At 32.8% G+C, this 26,019-nt stretch overlaps 1 protein-coding gene across 8 annotated transcripts in view; it reads left to right on the top strand.

The window, feature by feature from the left end:
- The window catches only part of Neto (Neuropilin and tolloid-like), a 169,990-nt gene that overhangs the window by 73,933 nt on the left and 70,038 nt on the right, over positions 1-26,019 (top strand). The window contains exon 2 of one of the 8 annotated variants that reach the window (XM_081980183.1): positions 10,711-10,809. The exons of the other annotated variants lie outside the window; for them this stretch is intronic. The gene's annotated coding sequence lies outside the window, so the exon portion shown is untranslated. The remainder of the gene's footprint in view (positions 1-10,710; positions 10,810-26,019) is intronic. 8 annotated transcript variants of the gene reach the window in all.

Raw genomic sequence — 26,019 nt, forward strand, 5'->3', positions numbered from 1 at the left:
ATGTCCCTACCTTGACAAACAGCCTTCAGATTTTCTCCTTCAACGCCTCAATATTCTTCATAAATGGCTCCAAACTTTTCATAACTAGATGTACAGTTGCACCGGAATCCAGCACAAAATTGTTTTTGAGACTTGGTAGGTTAATACAGCTCAAAGCAATAAATGAGACTGGTCTTTCTTGAACTTCCTCCATCATGCCTTGGTTCTTGGGGATTAGAATAAATTCCAGTTCCTCGACTTCTAGTTGTGCCTCTCTGTCCTCTGAAGTTTCTATTATAGGCCTGTCGATAACATTGGCTTTTCTTGTGACCTGCTTTTCCACATTGATAGCAAATAATTTGATTTGCAGCAAAACTTAGCTCCTGTCTTGTTTGTTGTTCACTGGGAAAAAAACATCCTTTTTAGTTTTCAGTTTCAACTCCTCATGTAGTCTTGACTTGACAAAATCCATGGTAACATTGGTATTTATTGTCTCTATAGCAGTAATTACAGCACTATAGTTGTCAATAATAAATGGCACACTTTATCTGATTTATCAACCTTGGAACCTACTCCTTCTAATTCTCTAATTAAAGTGTCAAACCTCAAAAAATGATCCTCCAATTTATCAGTTTTACCACACTTCAGGGTCAAAAGTTTGCTTTTTAACGTTAACTTTGTGAAAATACTTTTTCTTTCCAATACATCCTCCAAACATTTTAACATATGTTTTGCATTTTTAGCATCCTTAATAATGTCCAGATGTTTATCTGTAATACACTGAATAATCACTGATTTTGCTTTAGCATCCTTGGCTTGAAAATCTGTTCTTTCCTTTTCTGTTTCCAAAGTAGATATTTCCTTTTCTAAAGCATCAAGAAGTCCTCTTTCTTCAAGCAAAGCATGTACCCGAAACTTCCAATTATTGGTGGAACTCAATTGCGGAAAATTATGTAGTATGGAGTTCATTTTGTCTGCAAACAGCTTCCAGTGTTACCTGTACCTCTTGTTTGTGATATTTTGATACTAAAGGGTCTCCAATATGCTCCACATAACCTTAAAGTCTGGTTTCCTACTAGGTCGTACTTCTAACGTAGCCTGAGCCCATAACCTGTTACGATTACTTCTCCGCAGTCAACATTAAAACTTTGCTTTGCTTTTAATACATTTAATAAACATTGAAGGAAAAAAAATGTAAACTTAACAAAGTACTAAAAATATGGAGACATTATTATATTATTACAGTCATTCAATTATTTCTAACCTCACTCTTTTTTTTTACATTAGTTAAGGAGTTAACCAAATAGGTATATGAAAAATATTTCTAACATGATCAGAAAGCTATACCGTTAGATTTAAAACTTTCCTTAACAGTTTATAGAACGAATAGGTAGGCAATTGCCACCGGATGAACTGATACTGCATCACAAACAAATAGACCAATCACAGACACTTTTCAGCGTGCGGTATGAAATTGACCAATTGCAGCTCATATTTAATCAGCAAAGGTGGCCGCGCTATTTATTAACACGTTATTGCAGAAAATACCGTAATATTAATTGCCTAGTTATCAGTTATTCTTTTTATTCATATTTAAGATCACGCCATCTGTTAGTTTTGCAGGTTGCTCTGGATCAGTTCCTGGGAGGTGGACTGCCAGCTGTCCTTCCATCTCTTAGGTGGTCTTTCGGGTGCTCTTTTGTTGTTCCCTAATGTTCCTCTTGTTCCCTAATGTCAGTGTTCCTAATTCGGTATATTCTTGTTTTTCCCATTATAGTCCCGAGCGTTTTCATTTCGGCTACTCGAAGCATTCTGTCACCTTGTCTGATGCCTCCTGGTGTCGGTATTTCTTCCGTATAAGTGTCTCCTGCCTTTACTTTAGTCATGTTGTTCATATTGAGACTGCAAACTGCTCTTACGATGGTGTCTGGCGTTTCTTTCGCTATCAGTATATTTATGATGTCGGAGAGACGAACCCTATCAAATGCCTTGGTCAAATCGATGAAGCAGACATATGCTGGATGTATTAAATTCGATTGATTTTTCTTTTAGTTGTTTGATATTGAATATGGCATCGGTCGTGGATCTGTTTCGGCTAAAGCCTTGTTGTTCTTCCCTGTTTGTTATTTGTGTATCAAGTCTTTCCTTCAAAATGCCCTTAAAGAGTTTCATATACCATAAAAAGCTTCAGTTCAACTTTCACACAATCAAACGTTCAATTATTAAAGAAAACCAATGACACCTGAGTTATTGTCTAACAACGCAGCGGAATTCCAAAATAAAATCGTCGAACATTTTTGAACTGGGGCCGGCAATAAAACTAAGACGTTTCAACCCAGTACGTTGTAACGAAGTAACAGTAATTCCATGTCCAATATATCAAGTTCCTAGATAAAGCTGTAACCAGACAAACCGGCGCACGAAAAACACGAAATGTGACGGCTGCACTACAAAGATGAAACGTTCCCAGTAAAAACCTCAACACGTAACAAAAGAGAAGAGGTTTCCGGACGATGGTAGAGTAACTTTGATATAACGAGAGCCACTCGAAATGTTTTGGTCTTGGAGTGCATTGTCGAGGCCAGAACGATGGAAACGCGCAAATGTAATATTCTCATTATTGTAGGGAGTTAATTAAATGTGGAGGAGGCCAGGGTCTCTAAGGAACAAATGGAAAAACTGGCTTGTAAATATTTACAGCTGAACTGCAAAATAGAATATTTTCACTTGAGGACACTTGGAAAAGGTGATATTTTCTTTTTAGGGGCCTGGCCGTGACAGAGTTGATTATATTTTGTTAAGCTTGGAAATATTTACTTGCTGGACGATTGGATTCCGAGGTTTTAATAGAAAAATATTTCAGGATATATTCAAAGTGTCTGGAAGCTTAATGGTTTAGTTTTGGCACCGGTTATTATGTGCCGGTGCCAACTGGAACTTGTACTAATAAATATGAGCAAACATTTATGAACACTATAAGTCAATTTTAAAGTGTTACAAAAAGTTCGTCTAGACATTAAAATCAATTTTTTAGTTAGACAAATGGTTTGTTTGATATTGCATTCGGTTAATGAACGTTGTCTGTGTTAAGTTGTGAAAAGCCTGGTATATTTGATTATTTTCTGGTAAACAACACAGCAAGACAATGCCAACTACCGTTATTGTCAAAAGAGATAATCCATATTGCTCAGATGTTTAAGTGAAAGGATGACACAAAGTCAAATTGTATTGGCGTTCTCTAAGCCAACCTTAGGTTTGGTGTGGTTGAGATTGTGTCTTTTTTCACTTGTAATGTCACAGTCTGAAGCATATTTTATTAATTTTGACTCCTAAAGTTCCAAGGGGCAAATGGTAGTTAGTTCTTTTGGTTCTCTACAAAAAAAGTCAATTAAACCATAATTGCTTTGATAAGTTTACTTTGTCTACAAACCATTTTCGCCTGTTGAGAGTTTTTACCACTTGGTCGCGCAATTTTTTGTCACTTTTCTTTTTCTTCTTTTTGATTTTTTTTACTTTCTTCAATTTTAATTTGCCCACTGCCACCTGAGCATAAGGATCGTCCTCTTCCATTTTTCACTCAAAATTATCAAGTTTTGCCTTTTGCTTTGTTTATGTTTTATTTGTTAATATTTCTGACACGTACAGTTTAATTGACGTAAATAGCGGTATTTCCAAATGCGTTTAATTTATATATTTTCTGAAAAAGTAACTTAATCTCATCAAGTATTTGTATCTTTGTCAAGCTGGTTTTCAACTGCTGCATTAATTGGCACACTGTGCTTGTATTCAAACAATACATATTGATTTCCATTTATTAACAATGGGCCAATTACATGATACATATTTACACTGCTCATACGTTCGTTTTTCAGGAACATTTTGTTTTCCAGGCCCGAAATTTTTATTGTGCTATCATCATATTTATATTGATAAATCCTAATAAAATGGATGGAAAAGAATTTGAAAAACGTTATTGTTAGTAATTATAATAATTCAGTAATAATTAAACTTTTTAAATCTCCTGACAGTTTATAAAGAGTAACTTTTTAATTTCTGCAATTTTGTATACATAGATTAAATAAACATTTAAAACTAGCAAGTTATTATGTTAGCATTTACATCATATACTTAACAAAGATAATTTGTCATTTTCAGTGAAACATCCTGTGTTCCTACATCAATAGTCTCCGAGATATTAACCTAACTTGTAAGATATTTAACTTTTTATAGTTTATTTTAAAGTTAACTAAGTATAATGATATTTTGTCTGTAACATGTTCTTTACTCACAGTCAAAACACTAACAATTCACTGCTGGAGCATTCTGCGTTCAGGATTGGATCTTTCATCGGTTTAATCATCTCATTAGACATACCACAGGATAAATTCTGAATGGTTTATCTTTTAAATAGACCTAGTTAGAACATAATTCAAAAAGTTTGAACTAAAAAATGGTCTACTGAAAGCCGATTGTATCTTTAAAAAAAACTCACCCTACTTGCTCTTCCTAAGCATTCTTAAAATATGAAAGTTTAAATGCAGTGTGTCACACACTTTAATGTAACGTAAAATTTAAATAACAACAGTGTCTTAAAAAGCGATTTCCTTGTATACAGGGTGTCTTTAAAAATCACTTTACCACAAGCAGCAGTCAGGTCACTAAATTGATAGAAAGAAGCCCCAAAGACAAAAGAACAAAATAATTTTAATTAATGCTATCTTGATGATGAAATTTAGCAAAATATGTTGTATTACCATCATTTCCGTCCTATCCGTCCAGTGAACTCTATAAGAAGTTTCGGGTTAATAATAAAATTTCAAAAACCGAATTCTGACCGACCAAATAATAATGTCCCAGAATGAAGCGTCGACTTGCCTCCGGAATCCGGGATAAAGAAACCATTTATCACCCGGAAATGATTAATCGGGTATATTACGTCACGAAAACTGGTTCGGTCGAAATTACCTCACCTTCTTGTGGTGGTTTCCGTTGTAATTTTCTCGGTTTTCCGCCTGGTCGTTTAACTATGTCCGCTTTAACTTTGCTTTTTTGCCTGTCAGTTGAAAGCTGAGTAACTTTTGCGTGTGATTTTAGGTGAATTTGAAACCCATTTAAGCTAAAAGCAATAATTAGAAGAATCTAAAGGTTTTGAGAGAAAGAATCGGTAATAAATTATTATGTTACAAAGCTTTATTGAATCTTAATAACATAAATTGGAGTGCTTTTGCTAAATTACAGAGTATTAACGATTTAGGATTTATTACCTTTGTATTGGGGGGTTAATCGACAGGATTAATTTACCAAATCTACTTTAGTATTAAGAAGTTAATCATTAATAGGAGTAGATTACTTTAAAGTTAGTTGATTTCTTATTAACATAGTGAGATTAAAGGGTTTTGTAAAAAACGCCTCCTGTCGACGAAAGAAATCAACGTTTCAAAGTTACCCCCTCTTTTAAGCAACTTTTATTTCACCTCCACCACTTTAGGTCAAGAAATAAAGGAAAAAGGTTTTAATCAAAGTTGTTACTAGTGAACGTAGCTTTTGCAAGTATTTTTGAAGTTCTTTTGCATTTGAAAATTGTTGGTACGCCCTCTTGTATACAATTCCCAAAACTGAAGCTAAAAAAAACCACTTTTATTTGGACACTCTGTATGTACAGAATCAACCTTTAGGTACAGCTTAAATACAAACGTGCCATTGGAAAACACCCTGTACATGTAATTATAATTTTTTTAATATTGTTAAAGTAGATAGCAAACATAATTATTAAGATAAAAGAAATCTTCAATACTATCATTCTAATAATTCTTGTGTTTCACAACAGATAGAAAACTATTTTCTTGCTTTGATACAAACGTGTTTACGAATCACATAAAAATTGTATTTTTAATGGATTCAGTATTAATTAATTATATTTAGATGTATACAGTATAAACTTTGTATCATGTTATTTTCTATAATATTTTACTCGTGAATGTGTAAGGTAAGATACAACAGCCTTAGGCAAGTTCTAATGAAGTGAAAACAGATGATTTTCCGGTTTTGTTTTCTAATAAGTTATATAATAATAAAATTTTAAAATATGTTTACCATCAATTATAGTGGAAACGCTGTTTCAAATAACCACGATATTAATTAAAAATGTAATTATTACCTTATTAAATCGAATTTATCTCAAACACTTTTCACTAATTTGTGACAAAATTTATGAACACACGAAACCCAAAATTTTTATTTGTACATACTTTGAGTAAGAAAGTAGCAAAGTAATGTGTTTCTATAGTAATAATAATTGAAACGCTGTTTTTTCAAGTATGAATACTAGATAAATGAATTAATAGCATCACAAACAATCCACCAAAATGACTAAAACTGATACAAACTGACCAATATTTCCTTAAGTTAGAAAGTTCTAGTTTTATTTTTTAGCTGATCTTCTGTTTTCCATTCTTCTGTGTCCGTCTCCAGTCAGGATGTATTGTCAAGGTTTCGTTAATTGTTTGAGACAATTTAGAAAAGATGTGCTATTAGAAAACATTTTTAGTTTTTCAGTATAAAAGTAATAAATATTATTGGATAGGTGTTAATTTATCCTTTCCAGGGGAGTTCCAAGTTGACACATTTTTAAAATCACCCTGTAGCACAGAGGCAAAGGAAGCTACGTTATTCATATGAAAATCCATACAAATTTGCCAAAAACCGCATTGTTTTATCTTTGCTACTTTTTGAGATTCTCGAAGGGCCATTGAATTTTATACACCCTGTATCCTTCTCATAATATATAATTCCTTTCTTAGTTTTCTTCCATGTCTTTCTGTTTTATGTTACTGGTCCAGTTTTTGAGTTTTAACGTCATTAATTAATACGTGTTTTGTAATTCTCCAGGTTTCTTTCGTAAAAAGAGCATTATTGTTGATCTCTGGCTCTGTTCCAGTTCTTGTAGTTTTTTCTGGATTTCTTCTTCATCAAATGCTGTAGCATCATAAGCCCCTTTATATTTGTGGCAATAACAACTTTCTTAAAATACTCAAAAAGACATTTATGTAGAGGAGTTCTAGGGCGTTTTTCATGGATGGCAGACACCTCTTGGCAAGTGAAGCAGAAATAGCACATTTCGAGGAATATTAAGCATTTTGGTATCAATATCTTTCCCAGAAAATGCGCATTATCTTCATAATGAAGGAGAATCTCTGCAGGAACAGAATACTTACACGATATAGAAGGTGAAGAACAGTCAGTTTTTACAAAAGCTCACAAAACATTAAACTATTTACTCTAACACCTATTTACTTCCAACTAGCGATTGAAGTTAGTAAAAAAAATGGAAAAGATATCTGGGAAAGAACATAACGAAGAGAGTGAATAGATGATAATACCGCTTAGCTGATCAAAACATTAAATGATATGACACGGAAAATAGTAAGATAACAGAAGAATATGGAAAATGGAGTCTGGAAGTCAATATCATGAAAACCGAGAACATGTGTGTGAAGACACTGGAAAACTTAATCTTTCAGAGCTTCTAACAACTTCCAGAACCGTCAAACTGTCCCAAAACCTCCCAAATGCTCCTGAAGTTGAACAAAAACATTTTATAGGCTTTCAAATCACCATAGAAACTCCAAAAGCTTCCAAGACAGTGTGTAGAAGCAGTTTAAAAGCTTTCAAATGCTTTTCAACTAATCTGGAAGCTTTTAACAGATTTCAAAACAGTCTAAAAGCGATTATAGAGCTTATTTAAGTAGTTCAGAACTTTTAATATGCTTTTTAAATTGTTCAAAATGCTTCCGAAGTAGTTTTCGACTCGAAAAGCTTTGAAAGCAGTGTCTAGAAGCTTTCAAATGGCTCTGAAACAGCATAGAAGCTTCCAAACGTATTATCTCAGAATGAAAATCTCTAACAACGAAATATATATATATACCGTATTATCATACAGTCGTAGAGAAAATACTGAAATCAACAGAAATGTGTTTTTGTTAACGTAATGAAGTTCTAAATAAGATAAACAACTTTCGATTAAATCATAAATTGAAATTAATTTTCCGGAACTTCAGTAAATTCGTAATTTAAAACTGAATTTTCATTGTGTCCATTTCTCCTAAAGGCTCCTCAAAACAGAGCAGTATATTTAATCAAAACGTGAAAATAACTTGAGAAACTCGACAGCTATTTGAAAGAGTCAGTGATTTATTAGCTTTTGAGGGAAATCTCTCTACCATTTTTGGGGTTATTTATAATTACTTTTTTAAGATGATCAACAACTCTTTTTAGGAAATAAATAACAATAATCAAAATTGTTTAAATTTCTGTACGTTTTGAACTAGCTGAAGTTAATTTTTATTTTATAAGTATAGCTTAATTATTGTGTGCTCGATTAGAAAACTCGTTCGTTTCACTCCAATTGCGAGGGAAACAAAAGATTGCTTCCCCAGAAGAAAAAATCTCATAAACCGAATTAATCACGGTGGATCAGGTGATAAATGGTTCGACATACGCGCCTGGAAAAAAAGCTCTTTTATGAGATTCCCTCGGATTGTGCTTTCTTCTTAGCAAAAAAAAAGCTACGACCCGGATTGCAGCCAGGAATCGATTCGGTGTAATGGTGTTGTGAGGATGCGATTTATCTTTCTTGGGAATGGTAGGACCGCATTCGGTTGCATGCGAGCTAGATTTTTAGTTTTGTCTTTTTATCTGTCAGGGACCTAGATTCGTTAACTTTTCTTATTCTTGATGTACAGGGTGGTACAGTTTTAAATGTCACTAATTCACCAATCCATAGCCAATTAAAAAATAAGTTGACATTCATTATGTCATTTTCCTGAAATGTGCTTCTTAAGGAAACTACAGTCCTTCAAATTGTTTTTTGTCATAACTGTCAGACCGTTGGAGCAATATTGATCAAATTTGGAACAAGCACTTTATTACACGTTATTACGGTCAAAGACCCAAAACTAACCCAACTCAACATAAAAATTGTCTTGGAAACGGAAAATTCACTTAAGAAGTTTAAAAAATATTATTGTAGCCAGTTTTCATAGTTTCCAGACAAACTGAAAGACTTTAGTTTTGATAATTGACTTTTCATGCAAATCGAGAGACTTTAATACTGAAAATTGACTTGTAGACATAAAAACTAAGTACTTTTTCAAGAATTTGTTACTACAAATTCATACATTTAAACCTTAAAAATTGACTTGAACCCCAAAATGTGACTGAACTAATGAAAAGTGACATCAGAAGGTTAAAATTTGCATTTGAAGTAAGTTTTCATAATTTTAAGACAAATTTCAATATTTTAGTCTTGAAAATAGTCTTAGATACAGGACATTAACATTAGATTCATGAAAATTGTCTTGAAAACGAACTTTTCGTGCTTTTTACTTTTCTTTTCATTTTCTTCGAATTCTGGACTATTTTTAGTGCTTCAAAACTGCTTTCAGCTTGGAAAATCGAGTTTCAAGACTATCTTCACCAAGTTATTGACATAGCAAACTTAAAAAACAATTTATACATTCTTCATAGACTTAAAATGGCATTCCAAGCTTTGTCACTATTAAATCGACTTCTAGACACCTCAGTGCTAAAAATTCGGGTGTATTTCTTAATAAACTAGACCGTTTTTAGTGTTTTAAGGCTGTTTTCAGTGCCTCAAATCGAGTTTCAAGACTATCTTTACAAATTTTTTGACTTATCAAGCCTAAAAGCCAGTGTGTCCACTGACCATAGTCTTGAAAATGTTATTTCCAGCTTCTTCACTATTAAATTGACTTCTACACTCATAGGTGCAATAAATTGTAGCATCTCTAAGAAATTCAGACTATTTTTAGTGCTTTTTAAGACTGAAAAATCGAGTTTAAGACTATTTCCAAAAGTCAAGTTTCTTCAGTAATAAAAGTAAAAAAATTTGGTACCAAATGCTACAATAATAGTCTTGAGAACTAATTTTTAGAAATAAAATAGTCCGAAAATTTAATTTACTTCTAGACTTGTTGTCCAGTCCAGAAAATTGAGTTGTACACCAATTAAAGTCTTGAAAATATACTTTTGGACTCTCGTTAGTCCTAGTAAAGTCAGTTCTAGCATTAAAAGTCAACTTTTATATTATTTTTAGTAGTAAAAAATGAGTTTCAAGCACAATACAATCTTTGTCTTGATTTCCGGACTTTTTTTAGTTCTTGAATGCCAGTTTCAGACACTAAACCAGGATGGCAGTCTGAGAAAGCGAATCATAAGACCATTCCTAGTAGTAAAAAAGTTTTTAGACTATTCAGTACAAATTTGGACTTTCACAAGTCTTGAATGTTCAGTTTTAAACTATAAAACGATTTTTTAAATTGAAATTTGAAGGACTTTATCTGCCTTAGGAAACGTTTTTCAGAAAAATGACACAATGCAAATCAACTTATTTTTTGATTGGCTATCAAATGGTGAATTATTGACACTTAAAACTAGACCACCCTGTATATTCTCTCTCCTGTAGAAACAGATTGAAATTAACGTAACCTAACAATATCATAATTTAGACGTGCTGCTCGTAGATTTCTATAAGGATAACACTATTTAATTACATGTGTTTCAGCTGATAACATTATCAAATGAGCTTGTATAGTTTTTATTCGAAAAGTTTTCCTCTCGCTTACATGAAAACAATTAAATTCCGATGCCAACAAAGAAAACAAAATGTTCATCCATAATTAATATAAAATCCCACTAATGTTTTCCTTATAGATTAAACGGTTCTCGCCCTCAAGGATTTGAATTTCATACAACAGCTGCCCCAGGCCCAAGTACATCAGATGTGCAGTTTTGCGTTAACTTAACCCCAACGTGAGTCAACGTTTTGTTATCAGAATATTAATAAGCAAATTTAGGAGTATCTGTTTGAGATTGTACTATGCCGAGGGCTGTCTATTAAGTTAAGCTCACTAGCAAATCCGGGACAGAATCTATTAAACCGAATAGAGTTTGATACTTAGACATAACATGCGAATAAAGTGTGGAAACGTTGTCAACAACAAATTTGAAGGGTGGTCCAGTTTTAAAGGTTAATAATTCACCATTGGATAGCCCATACAAGAATAAGTTGACATGCATTATGTAATTTAACATTTCAAACACAACATTGTGTAAAAGGCTTTTCCAACAAGAACATCTATTGTTTAGACAAGAAAAACAAATTTTTATTTGATTTGATTTGAATAATGTTGCTGAATAGAGTATCTGCACATTCAGTTTCAACAGTCCGAATTGCAACTAGTAAAGCTTGTGATTTATGTCCTACTGCTAATAACTACCCCATCTAATATTATCTTCCATTGGCGAATTAATTACAACCTTAAAATCATTGGTGGAATATTTCAGTAATTATATTTGCGTGTTAAATGAAATGAGCTCTAAATTACGCATTGCCTTCGTATAGATCTATTTAAAATTAATCATATTTTATATAGATAAAACTCAGTGTACCTCTCCTAATTACTGTGTAATGCGACAGTAACAAATAGCTCCGCATCCCCATTCATAATGGCATGTCCATTTATGGTGGAATAAATAGCAGAAATTCCCAATGTAATCATAGAACATCAATTAATAAGTGAAACTCGTTCATGCGATTATCCAGACCACCGTTAAATTAATAAATCAGCGGGTTGCATTAGTCGCTCATTCCAAACTCACTAATTTCAATTAATTAAACTAAGATTCGGTCTCTTCAGATAACTTACATGACCGTTAAATTCCCGTTGTGATCACTTTAACTTAACCTCAACTTGGGAAGTTTTAACGAACGCTAATATGCAAGTCTCATACTGGGGATATGTGCCACGTTGACACTCTGGCTAATTAAAGTTGACTTTACCGTCATAGAGTTAGAAGTTAGAAGACCGACCAGCTTGCATAATTTAATCTCTTAAGCATTAACAATTTAGTAGTGCAATATTGTTTACTCCTAAAAGCTTTACAATTTGCAGGAAAGTTGAAGAATGCAGTCACAATAATAAAACAGTCAAAAGGTTAACCAAATTATCTTATCAAACAACAAAACATTAAGCGAAAACAAAAGGTCAAACTGTCACATCGCTTTTCTCCCTGACTGTACCAAATTTTGTAGTATTTTTTCAGGTTATTGGATAAGAAATTTAATGAGGATTCCAAAAATGTGTATAAAACAGTAATTTTCTCATTCCAAGTGGGTTTTACAAGTGATTTTGTCTATGACTTTTCTTTCAAACTGTGATTCTGGCAGGTCAAACTGTCACATCGCTTTTCTCCCTGACTGTACCATATTTTGTAATGTTTTTTCACACTGTTGGATAGGAAATTTAATGAGGATTCCAAAAATGCGTTTAAAACAGTAATTTTTCTGTCCCCAGTGGGTTTTACAGGCGATTTTGGCCCTGACCGTCCTTTCAAACTGTCTTTCTGACAGTTTAAACTTTGACACCGCTTTTCTCCCTGACTTTACCGAATGTTGTAATGTTTTTTCACACTGTTGGATAGGAAATTTAATGAGGATTCCAAAAATGTGTTTAAAACAGTAATTTTTCTGTCCCAAGTGGGTTTTACAAGTGATTTTGTCTATGACTTTTCTTTCAAACTGTGGTTCTGGCAGGTCAAACTGTCACATCGCTTTTCTCCCTGACTGTACCAAATTTTGTAATGTTTTTTCACACTGTTGGATAGGAAATTTAATGAGGATTCCAAAAATGTGTTTAAAACAGTAATTTTTCTGTCCCAAGTGGGTTTTACAGGCGATTTTGGCCCTGACCGTCCTTTCAAACTGTGTTTCTGACAGTTTAAACTTTGACACCGCTTTTCTCCCTGACTGTACCAAATTTTGTAGTGTTTTTTCAGGTTATTGGATACGAAATTTAATGAGGATTCCAAAAATGTGTATAAAACAGTAATTTTCTCATTCCAAGTGGGTTTTACAAGTGATTTTGTCTATGACTTTTCTTTCAAACTGTGATTCTGGCAGGTCAAACTGTCACATCGCTTTTCTCCCTGACTGTACCAAATTTTGTAATGTTTTTTCACACTGTTGGGTAGGAAATTTAATGAGGATTCCAAAAATGTGTTTAAAACAGTAATTTTTCTGTCCCAAGTGGGTTTTACAGGCGATTTTGTGCCTAACTGTTCTCTTAAACCGTCTTTCTAACAGTTTTACTTTGACACCAGTTTTCGAATTAACTTTCGTATTTTGTCATCTTCTAGTGTTTCTGCATTATAGTAGGAGAATAAATTATATTGAAATTCTTTCTAATTCAGATTCAAACTTTTTTTCTTATCGGCTTTAGTAGTTTCGGTATAAACTATAAACCAACGTTGTATTCACTTATGATCTTGTTGGGGTTTAATTCAATGTATACGATCTCTAACTGAAGACAAATTTCCTATCAGTTTACCCTATTTGTAATGAACCGATTAGATTTCCCTTGTAAATTAATTAATGTTATTCGTTACAGGTGACGGACGGGTATATTAATGAGTTAAACTATAATTTGTGGTGCATGATTAAACTGGATATGTTCGTTATTTATTTTGAAATAAATGCATTAATTATTGTAACTGAGTTAATGAGAAATTATGGTTTTGGTGGTGATGATAATCTAATAATTAGGAAATTTAGAATTTGTATCGATATACAACCATAAATCATAGTTTTTACCAAGTTCGCATATAATATGTCTTTAAACAAACTGTATTAAACCTTTTTGAAGGTTTTACAGGTTGACACACAATATTTTCGACTATTGAATTTTTGAATATACCAAAATAATTTAAATGTTTTAATTAATTATTAGAAGAAGATAATATTTTGCAATTCAGGATAATGTGCAAACTTTACTGAAGTAAGTAATATTTTATGCCTTACTCTAAGTTGATACAATTTTATTTAATTCTCCTTGAATTGGGAACAGAACAGAGACACATTTTTCATGTAAAAATCTCGTAAACGGATTGAAGAGGGAACGAATGATATATCACCAAGACGTGGTGGAAACCCCGCTTTACGAACTAGGGGAATGCTGTCTGCATGACGCGCGTGATTTAAGGGGTGTGATATATGGAAAGTAGCTTAAAGGATGTTATTTAGCTTGCGAAAAAACTTTTGACAAATAGTGTGCAAAAAACTTAATATAATAAACCTTGGAATCGCACATTGCCATGCAGACAGCGTGAATCATAAATCACCCCTGTTGCAGATACCAAAAAATGTCGTTCGGTTTATAGAAATGATAATTATCGAAATGGTTTTTGGAATAGAATTCAATTGCAGCAAGAAAAGCTCGTTCCATAAATCCGAAAGCTCGTTACAAAGTACCAATCCAATTGGATTATATTCTCGTTTCAGAATAGAACACTTACGCGACGAGCCCAATAATACCTTTATGAAGCTTCGCGCCTCTGAAATCTTATTACCAGTTTATAGCTAATTAGTTTTTCTCTGGATGACAATCTTTCCATTTCCTTCTTAAATAAATTGTGTGAATAGTTTTGTTTGTTCGTTCTTTGATCTTGGCAAAATCAATAATTGAATAATTGAATTAAACCAACTTTTAAAACAAAAGCTTATTTCCTCATCTCATTGGCAGTTTTGAACTGAAATAGTTATACTGCTAATAAAATACTACTAATCCTGCAATTGCAAAAAAATACTGGGACTGTTTAAAAAATTCCTGAAAAATAAGGATTCAAAGAAGAAAACTTAATTGCAATAATGAAGATTTGTTAATGAAATGAATATATCGATTATTGATGACGACAAATATTCTACTGGTAAATATTCCAAAAACCAAAACCGATAAGCTAAGACCATTTGTGATTACCAATCGGTTTGAAAGTTACGCTTAAGACGTTGAAGTTACAAATCTTTCACAATTGCAACATTAATTTGGAAGAATCTGTTGAATCCGTTATTTTGAAATACAAAAAATATTCTTATGCATTTGAAAAATACTCGGTTTTGGTCAGTTAGCTCTGTCTTGCTTGTTTATAGTTGTGGTCAATATTTCTTTATTATTAAGTCAATTACATATCAAATATCAGAGCGATCACGGTGAGGAGTATTCTAAGGTTCAAAAAACCGATTATTACCATTTTCTAAGTATTACAATTTAAAAATTGACTTTCATGCCGAGAAATCCCAAGTTAGAGCTTTATTTTGAGTTTTTATTGCTTACGTGAAACTGCAGTCTCAATCTTGACAGTTGTGTTGTACAGGATCACGTGACAACGTCCAGAAATGTCAAAACTGACAAAATTTGCCCAGTTTGGATATAAAGCTCTAAAAATAACAGTATGGAACAGTTTTCTTGAAGTATTCGATACAAGTCGTGGTTTTTAGCTTCTCTGTCATTATTTTCGGTTGTCACGTGACTGTCTAATTAAATAGTGTTTCAGTATCACGTGACAACTGTACGGAACAGTTTTCTTGCAGCGTTAAAGACAAATTTAGATCTGTTCGCCGTGGCAATCCCTGACTGGTTTCCAACTCAGAAACAGTAAATGTCAAGTTTAAGTACACTTGTTAGGAAAACTACTATTTTCTTCGAGATTTTTATACAAACGGTAAGAGGTCGGAATAGGTGAATATTAACAAAAGTTTCTCAGAATTTTGCGTAAAACTCGAAGGTACATGGTATTCCATTTGAAATTCCAAAGATCTAACAAATATAATTGCAATTTAAATACAAGCAAAAACAAAATCAATCTTTGTAGAGATATCTTTATTTAGTAGCTGAAAGCTGCCCAACTAACCAACTACCAAACTAACTTTCTGCACTCATATGCGTGCGAAAAAGTATCAAATCCTGCACTCAAGTAGAAAATAGCTATTTATGTAACCAGTTACGAAAAGTTCGATTTTGTCTAACGAATGAATGTTTGTAGGGCGAGCGCAGCGAGGTCCTACAATTTGAATGAGTTACACAATAAGACATTTTCGAAACGTGTTGCATACATAATTTTTTCAAATTTTGACCAAAAAACTGTGAAAACCATCTTTTAAAGTGATTTAACACAAATATTCACTTTCATAGCACCTTGTATAAACTGTGACAACGACATGTTATGATGGATGTCGCCCATATGTTTCTACGGAAATGCATAAAAACAGGGAGTGATGAAATTAACTTTTCATAACTAGTTACATAAAGTGATTGACGTTGACGTTTTGTCACTCTAATCAGTTTTGAAAAGTGTCACTTTATATGCCAAAATTAGAAAAAATAAATTAAGACCAGACTGTTTCCGCATCTACGCTTAATTGCAGAGAACATTCGTAAATGTAGCGAATCGCACCGAACCTCAAAACTCGGAAACTATACCGAACATCGTTAACATTTGAAATACCAATGTCGCGCAAAGTTGTTAAGCCTTCCCCATACGTTCATCTTACACAACACAGCGGCCAAATCTACGGAACGAGCACGGAAATTAGAACTTTGAAGAGACCAATTATAACTTGAGATGGAATTAGAGAGCAAAAGTTCGGATGGGAATTAAGGAGATTAAATTCGCATTTGTTAATGCTTTGTAGTTTGAGGCGCCTTAGTTGGTTCGAAAATTTTGAGTGTTACTGTTTTGACTCGACATTCTTCAAGTTTAAAGAATGTTACAGAATGTTAAGCGTGAAAATGGCTTTTTGACTGTTTTTAGTGCTTCACCTTGAATTTAAAACTTTCTCAAACATTACAGCTGAGTGGCTTTGAAATAGTGAACCACAACTATTTTCTTCATAAGTTTTTAATTTTTCTTTACCACGCAATAACGCTATTGTTTACGCGTTATGATAACACCCCCCTATAATGCCCTCAGGTTGATATGAACACTATAACCTACACCGTTTCCACGGTATTATGTATTCATAATGTATAGGTGGAACATAAATTCTCTTAACTTACCTCCGGCGCTTTTCATATGTTTGAAAGAAGGGGTATGGGGAAAATGGATGAAAAAGATACTTGTGTGCCTGCAGAAACATCATTGAAGTTGGAACGACTACATCAGTTACATGATGAGGTTCATGAATTGGACACTCTAAATTTTCTTCTTCAATAATATTTTCAGTTGGTATGACAATTGTTTCTAAAGAGAAAAAAAATTTGTGTAACAGATTTAAAAAGAAAAAAATCAGTGTTTTAGGCAATAAAAGATACTTTTCAGGTAGTTTTCCATCACTTAGTTTAAGTATTCAGTACTTAAATTGATTCTGGACCAAGTAAGTACCTATTGTTCTAAATATCCTATTTCTAGAAGACTGTAAGAGCTTTCTATCCAGAAAACTTTTTTTTCTTTTCTTTTTCTTAATTATCCGAACCTTTTTAAAGAAGATCCTGGATTTCCTAACATCCCTTCAAGCGGTTCTTTCAAAATTAAAATTTAGACTTATCACCTTTTTTCGTATGAAAATAACAGATTTTGTATTTTATTTGTAGAAAAAGTGTGGTCACAGGATAATAAAAAAGCATAATAACTTTAAAATATCAATTATTTAATGGTTTAACTTTTACATTATTTACCTTCTGGACACCCTGTTCGTTGAATAGTATGCATTACAAACTGTATACCACAACTTTATAATCTGCCAAATAAAAAATACCTAACTAAAAATTCAAATAACACTTTACCTTTCCCAGCAATGTAAAATTAGAGTTAATAAAAGAAGGTAATGGAAATCGGACTATTTCTTTCGATATGTAATAATGGGCCGTCCTGTATATTCGCCTTATTTCCTTGTTTTTCCAGTTGTACCAATCAACGTAATAAAATAAACGAGCTAGTTCTGTATACTGAAATTATTCTCGTATTTTACGCATTTTATGGACTGGGACACTTACGGCATCTTCGTACAGTTGACATTCCAATGACAGCTGAAAAGTGCCCCAAAAATACGTGGCAACAGATACAAGAGCAGTAAATATACCGGCAGATTCCTAAAAAATAGTTTGGTTAATTTGTTAGAAAAAAGACCAACTGGCAACACTGTAAAGTTAAGTTGAAACTTGTCAACCAATAGTCATGTGACGCAGAAAATGTCGTCTTTAATCTTCAAATATCTGTAAAATATATTTAGACGGTTGGAAAACTGAAATTCTAAAAGCAGACAACGTAATTGTGACAATTTAAATTTCCAGCTGGCAACAGTGTAAAGTTAAAAAAGGAAACTTGTCGACAACAGTCACGTGACCCGGAAAATATAATTTTTTATCTAGAAAACTCTGTAAATTACATTTTAATAGTTGGAAAAGCTGAAATTGTAAAAGCATGTCACGTGATCGTGACAATTTAAATTTGCAGCTGGCAACACTGTAAAGTTAAGTTGAAACTTGTCAATAACAGTCACGTGACTTGGAAAATATTATCTTTCATCTAGAAAAGTCTGTAAATTATATTTAAACAGTTGAACAAGCTGAAATTCTAAAACAAGGTAACGCGATCGTGACAATTTAAATTTGCACCTGGCAACACTGTAAAGTTAAATTGACACCTGTCGACAATAGTCATGTGACCTAGAAAATCTCGTTTTTTATATAAAAAAGTCTGTAAATTACATTTAAACAGTTGGAAAAGCTAAAATTGTAAGAGCATGCCACGTGATCGTGACAATTTAAATTTGCAGCTGGCAACATTGTAAACTTAAGTTGAAACTTGTCAACAACAGTCATGTGACCTGGAAAATATTATTTTTTATCTAGAAAAGTTTCTAAATCACATTTTAATACTGGAAAAGCTAAAAATGCTAAAAGCATGTCACGTGATTATGACAATATAAATTTGAGGCTGGCAACACTGTAAAGTTAAGTTGAAATTTTCCAACAACAGTCACGTGACCCGGAAAATGTAGTCTTCCATCTAGAAACGTCTGTAAATTATATTTAAACAGTTGAACAAGCTGAAATTCTAAAACCAGGTAACGCGATCGTGACAATTTAAATTTGCACCTGGCAACACTGTAAAGTTAAATTGACACCTGTCGACAACTGTCATGTGATCCAGAAAATGTCGTCTTTTATATAAAAAAAGTCTGTAAATTGCATTTAAACAGTTGGAAAAGCTAAAATTGTAAAAGAATGTCACGTGACAATTTAAATTTCCAACACGCCGTAACTACTGTACTGAAAACCATTTGAAAAATTTGCAAATTTGCAAGATATTTGCCATATTTTCATACTAATGGTGCATACATCACAGTAATTTAAGTACAAAAAATAATAAATGTAGAGAGATCTTATTTTCTGTTCCGAGATTTTAGAAAACGGTACAATATACAGGGTGTCCCGCGAGGTAAGAGACACAATTTCACTACGTTTTACGACTTAAATTTACTTAAAGAACGGTGAATTTGAGTCGAAAATGCCCTGGGTTCGCAAAAATGCTTCCTTACCAATATCAACTTTAACCTAGAAAAGTCTGTAAATTACATTTAAACAGTTGGGAAAGCTAAAATTGTAAAAGCACGTCACGTGATTGTAACAATTTAATTTTTAGCTGGCAACACTGTAAAGTTAGATTGACACTTTGAGAGATTGTCAACAACAGTCGTGTGACCCGGAAAACGTCGTCCTTCATCTTGAAAAGTCTGTAAATTACAGTTAAACAGTTGGGAAAGCTGAAATTATAAAAACACGTCTCGTTTGATTGTGACAATTTAAGTTTGCAGTTGGCAGCACTGTAAGGAAAAATTGACATCTGTCAACCACGGTCATGTGACCTAGAAAACGTAGATCAATATCTCTTATGAAGAAAATTGATTTAAAACTATTTACCCACCGACTAATTAAATCGAAAGCAATAAAACATTCCAAATTGTGACGCAAAGGGTTTGCCACTTAGGTCTCATTCAGATTGAATTTACTGAAGGCACGAGACCGTATCTTTACCCCATTAAGGTTGCCCTCGCTAAGTAGCCCGAAATGCGTGGAAAGCCTCTATAAATCTTAGTCTTGAAATGGCTCGACAAAAACTTTTTAAAGTTTGAGTAAAGCTTTTCTTGTATTACTTTTAAAATTTCCGCCTAAATTGCGCTAACTCGTATAATTAATTTTGAAATTCTTCTGTTGTTTAGGGGGTGAATTTTTGCAATTTCAAAGTAATTTGCCTGATAACTTTCAAACTAATGATGAAAGTTTCATATCAAATAATTTTGTTATGAGTAAAAAGTTATACATTGATTCAATATAATGAAAATCGAGTAAAAACATTAGCGTCACATTTATAAATTTTGGTATTTGGTTAATATTCGACAATATGTTTGTTAATCAGTTTTATATCGTAAATATTTCTACCTCGTTATTTCCAGAATCAAATAATGAATTTTCCATATTTTATTGCGGCAGTAAATTTAATTTTATGACTTTCAATGTATCAAAAAATGTACTTTATTAAACATATTTGTTTAGTGCATTCAACCATACTGCTTCATGTATTGAATTATGAAGTTTTTATTAAATTTTAGTTTAATTTCAGTTACTTGAAAGCCAAAATAAAATTCTGCATTTATTGCTAAGTTTTGTCAGTTCAAACTGTTTATACAAAAAAACTCAGCGCAGTTTAGGGTTTTGTAATGCACTTTAGTACATTGAACGAAGAAACGTGAAAGGCATAGAAAAGCTTCCGTATTGAAAATAGGACGAAACTGGAGCTCCCACTCGATCTTTTCTCTATAGTAACCTGAATGCTCTCTTGAGGTAAACTGAATAGAGTTTAGGTGACTGAAATAAGTAGCTTACGTGTGATGTGAATATCTATTTTATCGCTTTATTCTGGTTACATATATGCATTCCTGATTTATTTTTAAGAGTAATCGTATATTATTATAGAAAGATAGAAAGTTGCTATTTTTCATAAACTGTGTAACATTATTGACAATCCAGTTTAAGTTCGTTCCAACAACAAATAGATGCACATTTTGCCAAATGCAAACTAATAGTAGTAGTAGTAATAAAAACATAGTATTCCTGATCATTAATTGGATTATTTTGAAACTTATTATTATAGTATATCAGTACCTTCCATTTGCAGCCTTATTACAATCGTCTAATTTTTTTGGAATTTAAAAGGTATGACATTTTTATAACTCCTAAATCTTTCTACAACTAAAATGAAAGTCAAGTTTCTTTTGTAAAAAACTCATTGCGTTTAATAAATTATAAATATAACATACAGGTTGTCCAACAAAAATAATAATAATAATAAAATTGAAAATTAAAAAAATTAGCAACATTGGGTAATTTGGTCCTTGGCTAATCAGTTAAGTAAGATGCAAGGTAAAATAAGACATTTTTGTTGGATTCAAGAAACAGAAAGGTTATTTATGAAAGCTTCATTTGCACAGCTTTTGGAAAAGGATAGTTTTCCAAAAATTTGTTTTTTCTGCTTGCAAAGATGATTAAATTAGACTATTTAGACACTCCGACTGGGATGATAAGTAGGTGACAAACAATTTTGAGCTTTTGTTTTGACGTAATATTCTAACACTACCGAAAAATCAAACTTATTCTTGGCGTGTTATTTCTCAGCAAACAAAAAGTATGTTCCCAATCAACCTCGATATTCTTCACACACGGACGAATCCCCAGAGAAATCCAGTAATATATGTTGTGTTTATAAAAGCCGTTTCCGGAAGACAACGCCGACCTCTACGAAGTTTCGGCGAATGGGCAATATGCGCCAGGGGGCGCTGAACCGTCGACAATTGTACTGTCAATATTTGGCTTCACGTCCGTTTGCTTTTACACCAGACGAATCCTTGGAAACAAACAATACAGCTTGTTTGTGCGAAAACAGAGCGGATTTGCCAAAAATTGGGTCAGTCTTTTTCGTTGAGCTACTTTCGATATCAAACTTTAAGACTTTACTTCCGCACAAACGTGCTTTAAAGTGGCGCCAAATAACCTGTTATTGGGTTTGAAAGTGAAGTTTTTGACTACTTATTTGTAAAATGTTACACATTTTGACGATTCTTTTGTACAAGCTTCTAAAGCTGAAACGAAAATTAAGTTAAACTGATAAAAGCTTTATTTGATTGTTTTTCAGCCTCGTTACACTGTTAGAAAGATTATTTTTTTAATTGTAGTATATCAGCTAATCAAATGCAGAGAACTTTGTAGTTCTACCAATGAAAGCCGCTTAGTATTGATTATTTTTCTCATTGTACTATTAACCAATAAAATGTAAGGAACTTTTCTAGTTCGAAGAATGAGAGCCGTTCGAAACTGATTATTCCTGTCATTTTACTAGGTGCCAATAAGATTCAAGGAACCATTGTATTGAAATTGAAAACCGTAAAATATTCATTATTTACTTCATTTTACTGGACGTCAATAAAATTGAAAGAACCTTTCTAGTTCGACCAATTAGAGCCGTTCCAAATTGATTATTTCCATCATTGTACTAGGAGCCAATAAGATTTAAGAAATCTTTCTAGTTCGACCAATGAGAACCGTTTCATTCTGTTCATTTCTTGCATTGTACTAGAGGCCAATAAAATTTAAGAAAACTTTGTAGTTCCACCATTGAAAACCGTAAAATATTCATAATTTTCTTCATTCTACTAGGAGCCCATAAACTTAAAGAACCTGACTTGTTCGACCAATGAGAGCCGTTCCAAACTGATTATTTTCTTCATTGTACTAGGAGCCACTAAGATTCAAGAAACCTGTCTAGTTTGTTCAATTAGAGCCGTTTCAAACAGATTATTTCCTTTATTGTACTGGAACCTAAAGAAACCTCTCTAGTTTGACCAATGAGAGCCGTTCCAAACTGATTATTTCGTTTATTGTACCAGAAGCCAGTAAGATTTAAGGAATCTTTGCAGCTCCACTATTGAAAACCGTAAAATATTCATAATTATCTTCATTCTACTAGGAGCCCATAAACTTAAGGAACCTGTCTTGTTCGACCAATGAGACCCGTTTTAAACTGATTATTTCGGAGCCACTAAGATTCAAGAAACCTGTCTAGTTTGTTCAATTAGAGCGATTTCAAACTGATTATTTCCTTTATTGTACCAGAAGCCAGTAAGATTCAAGGAATCGTTGCAGCTCCACTATTGAAAACCGTAAAATGCTCATAATTTTCTTCATTTTACTAGGAGCCTATAAACTTAACGAACCTTTCTAGTTTGACCAATGACAGCCATTCCAAACCGATTATTTCTTTCATTTTATTAGGAGCCAATAAAATTCAAGAAATTTAATCGTTTCAAACTGATTATTTCTTTCATTGTACTAGGCGCCAGTAAGATTCAAGCTCTGTAGCTCCACTATTGAAAACCGTTAGATAATCATTATTTCCTTCATTTTACTAGGAGCCAATAAGATTAAATGAATCTTTGTAGTTTGACCATTGAAAGCCGTAAAATATTCATTATTTCCTTCATTTCACTAGGAGGCAATAAGATTCAAGGAACTTCTGAAGATCGACTATTGAAAGCCGTAAAATATTCATTATTACCTTCATTTCATTAGGAGGCAATAAGATTCAAGGAACTTTTGAAGCTGGACCATTGAAAACCGTAAAATATTCATAATTTTCTTCATTCTACTAGGAGCCCATAAACTTAAAGAACCTGACTTGTTCGACCAATGAGAGCCGTTCCAAACTGATTATTTTCTTCATTGTACTAGGAGCCACTAAGATTCAAGAAACCTGTCTAGTTTGTTCAATTAGAGCCGTTTAAAACAGATTATTTCCTTTATTGTACTGGAACCTAAAGAAACCTCTCTAGTTTGACCAATGAGAGCCGTTCCAAACTGATTATTTCGTTTATTGTACCAAAAGCCAGTAAGATTTAAGGAATCTTTGCAGCTCCACTATTGAAAACCGTAAAATATTCATAATTATCTTCATTCTACTAGGAGCCCATAAACTTAAGGAACCTGTCTTGTTCGACCAATGAGAGCCGTTTTAAACTGATTATTTTCTTCATTACTAGGAGCCACTAAGATTCAAGAAACCTGTCTAGTTTGTTCAATTAGAGCGATTTCAAACTGATTATTTCCTTTATTGTACCAGAAGCCAGTAAGATTCAAGGAATCGTTGCAGCTCCACTATTGAAAACCGTAAAATGCTCATAATTTTCTTCATTTTACTAGGAGCCTATAAACTTAACGAACCTTTCTAGTTTGACCAATGACAGCCACTCCAAACCGATTATTTCTTTCATTTTATTAGGAGCCAATAAAATTCAAGAAATTTAATCGTTTCAAACTGATTATTTCTTTCATTGTACTAGGCGCCAGTAAGATTCAAGCTCTGTAGCTCCACTATTGAAAACCGTTAGATAATCATTATTTCCTTCATTTTACTAGGAGCCAAATAAGATTAAATTAATCTTTGTAGTTTGACCATTGAAAGCCGTAAAATATTCATTATTTCCTTCATTTCACTAAGAGGCAATAAGATACAAGGAACTTCTGAAGATCGACTATTGAAAGCCGTAAAATATTCATTATTACCTTCATTTCATTAGGAGGCAATAAGATTCAAGGAACTTTTGAAGCTGGACCATTGAAAACCGTAAAATATTCATAATTTTCTTCATTGTACTAGGAGCCCATACACTTAAGGAACCTTTCTAGTTGGGCCAAGGAAAGCCGTTTCAAACACTTATCGACTTCATTTTACTAGGAGCCAATAAGATTCAAGAAACCCTTGTAGTTCCACTTTAAAACCGTAAAATATTCAGTATTTCCTTCATTTTATTAGGAGCCAATAAAATTTAAGAAACCTTTCTAGTTCCACAAATGAGAAGCGTTTCAAATTGATTATTTTTTTCATTGTACTAGGCGCCAGTAAGATTCAAGGAATCTTTGTAGTTCTACCATTGAAAGCCGTTAGATATTCATTTTACTAGAAGCCAATAAGATTAAAGGAATCTTTGTAATTTGACCATTGAAAGCCGTAAAATATTCATTCATTACTTCCTTCATTTTACTAGGAGCCCATAAACTTAAGGAACCTTTCTAGTTGGGCCAATGAGAGCCGTTCCAAACCGATTATTTTCTTCATTTTACTAGGAGCCAATAAAATTGTAGTTAAACTTTAAAATCGTAAAATATTCATTATTTCTTTAATTTTACTAGTAATCAGTAAAATTCAAAACTTTTCTTGTTCGACCAATGAGAGTCGTTCCAAACTGATTATTTCTTTCCTTTTACTAGGAGCCCATAAACTTAAGGAACCTTTCTAGTTTGACCAATGAGAGCCGTTTCAAACAGATTATGTTGATGTTTGATAATATTGATAACTAACTTAACCTAAACATAACCCATAAATAAAATCTAGGGATTTTTTTTTGGTAACTTTTGCTTGTGTATGTCAGGCTTCTTCATTTGCTCCTCCTAGTTTCTTAAATAGGGTATCTCTCTCTCTCTTGTTCTTTTTACTCTCAGGAGAGCTATAGAGAGCTTACTCAAGATTCAAGGAATCTTTGTAGTTCCACCATTGAAAACCGTAAAATATTCATTATCTTTTTTATTTTACCAGGAGTCAATAAAATTCAAAGAACCTTTCTGGTTCGACCAATGAGAGCTGTTTCAAACATTATTTCGTTCACTTAATTAACAAACAAGGGAACCTTTCTAGTTTCACCAAGTAAAAGCAGGTAATTTTCATCTTTCCACCTGGTTTACACGTAAGAAATAATGGTATTACCTACATACATAGTTGAAAATAAAATATTTTGAAGTTTGACTGTCAATCTGAAATGTAAACAAATATATTCATGGCTGAACAAAAATCTCTCATCTGCTGGAGTAAACTTCATGTCATCATTACGTTCACCACGTTTTAGAGTTTAGCATTTGTACGTTTGTTACTAGGTGGTTTGTTTGTTAATAAAGTAAACTAAATTAGAGATAATAATCTTGTTCATTATAGGATATAAAACTGTTTAAAATCATAGTCTTAGTTTCAATATTAAATTAAATTGAAATTTTCTGCTAGAATTGTTGGTATTTTTACAGTTGAACCGCAATTTCCCAAAATCAATTAGTTTCAAAATGCAGAGCATTTTACAATGAATTAAATTGA

This window comes from Ips typographus, linkage group LG5 (genome assembly GCF_016097725.1).
Source record: "Ips typographus isolate SLU linkage group LG5, UJ_Ityp_2.0, whole genome shotgun sequence".
Classification (NCBI taxonomy): Eukaryota; Metazoa; Arthropoda; class Insecta; order Coleoptera; family Curculionidae; genus Ips; species Ips typographus.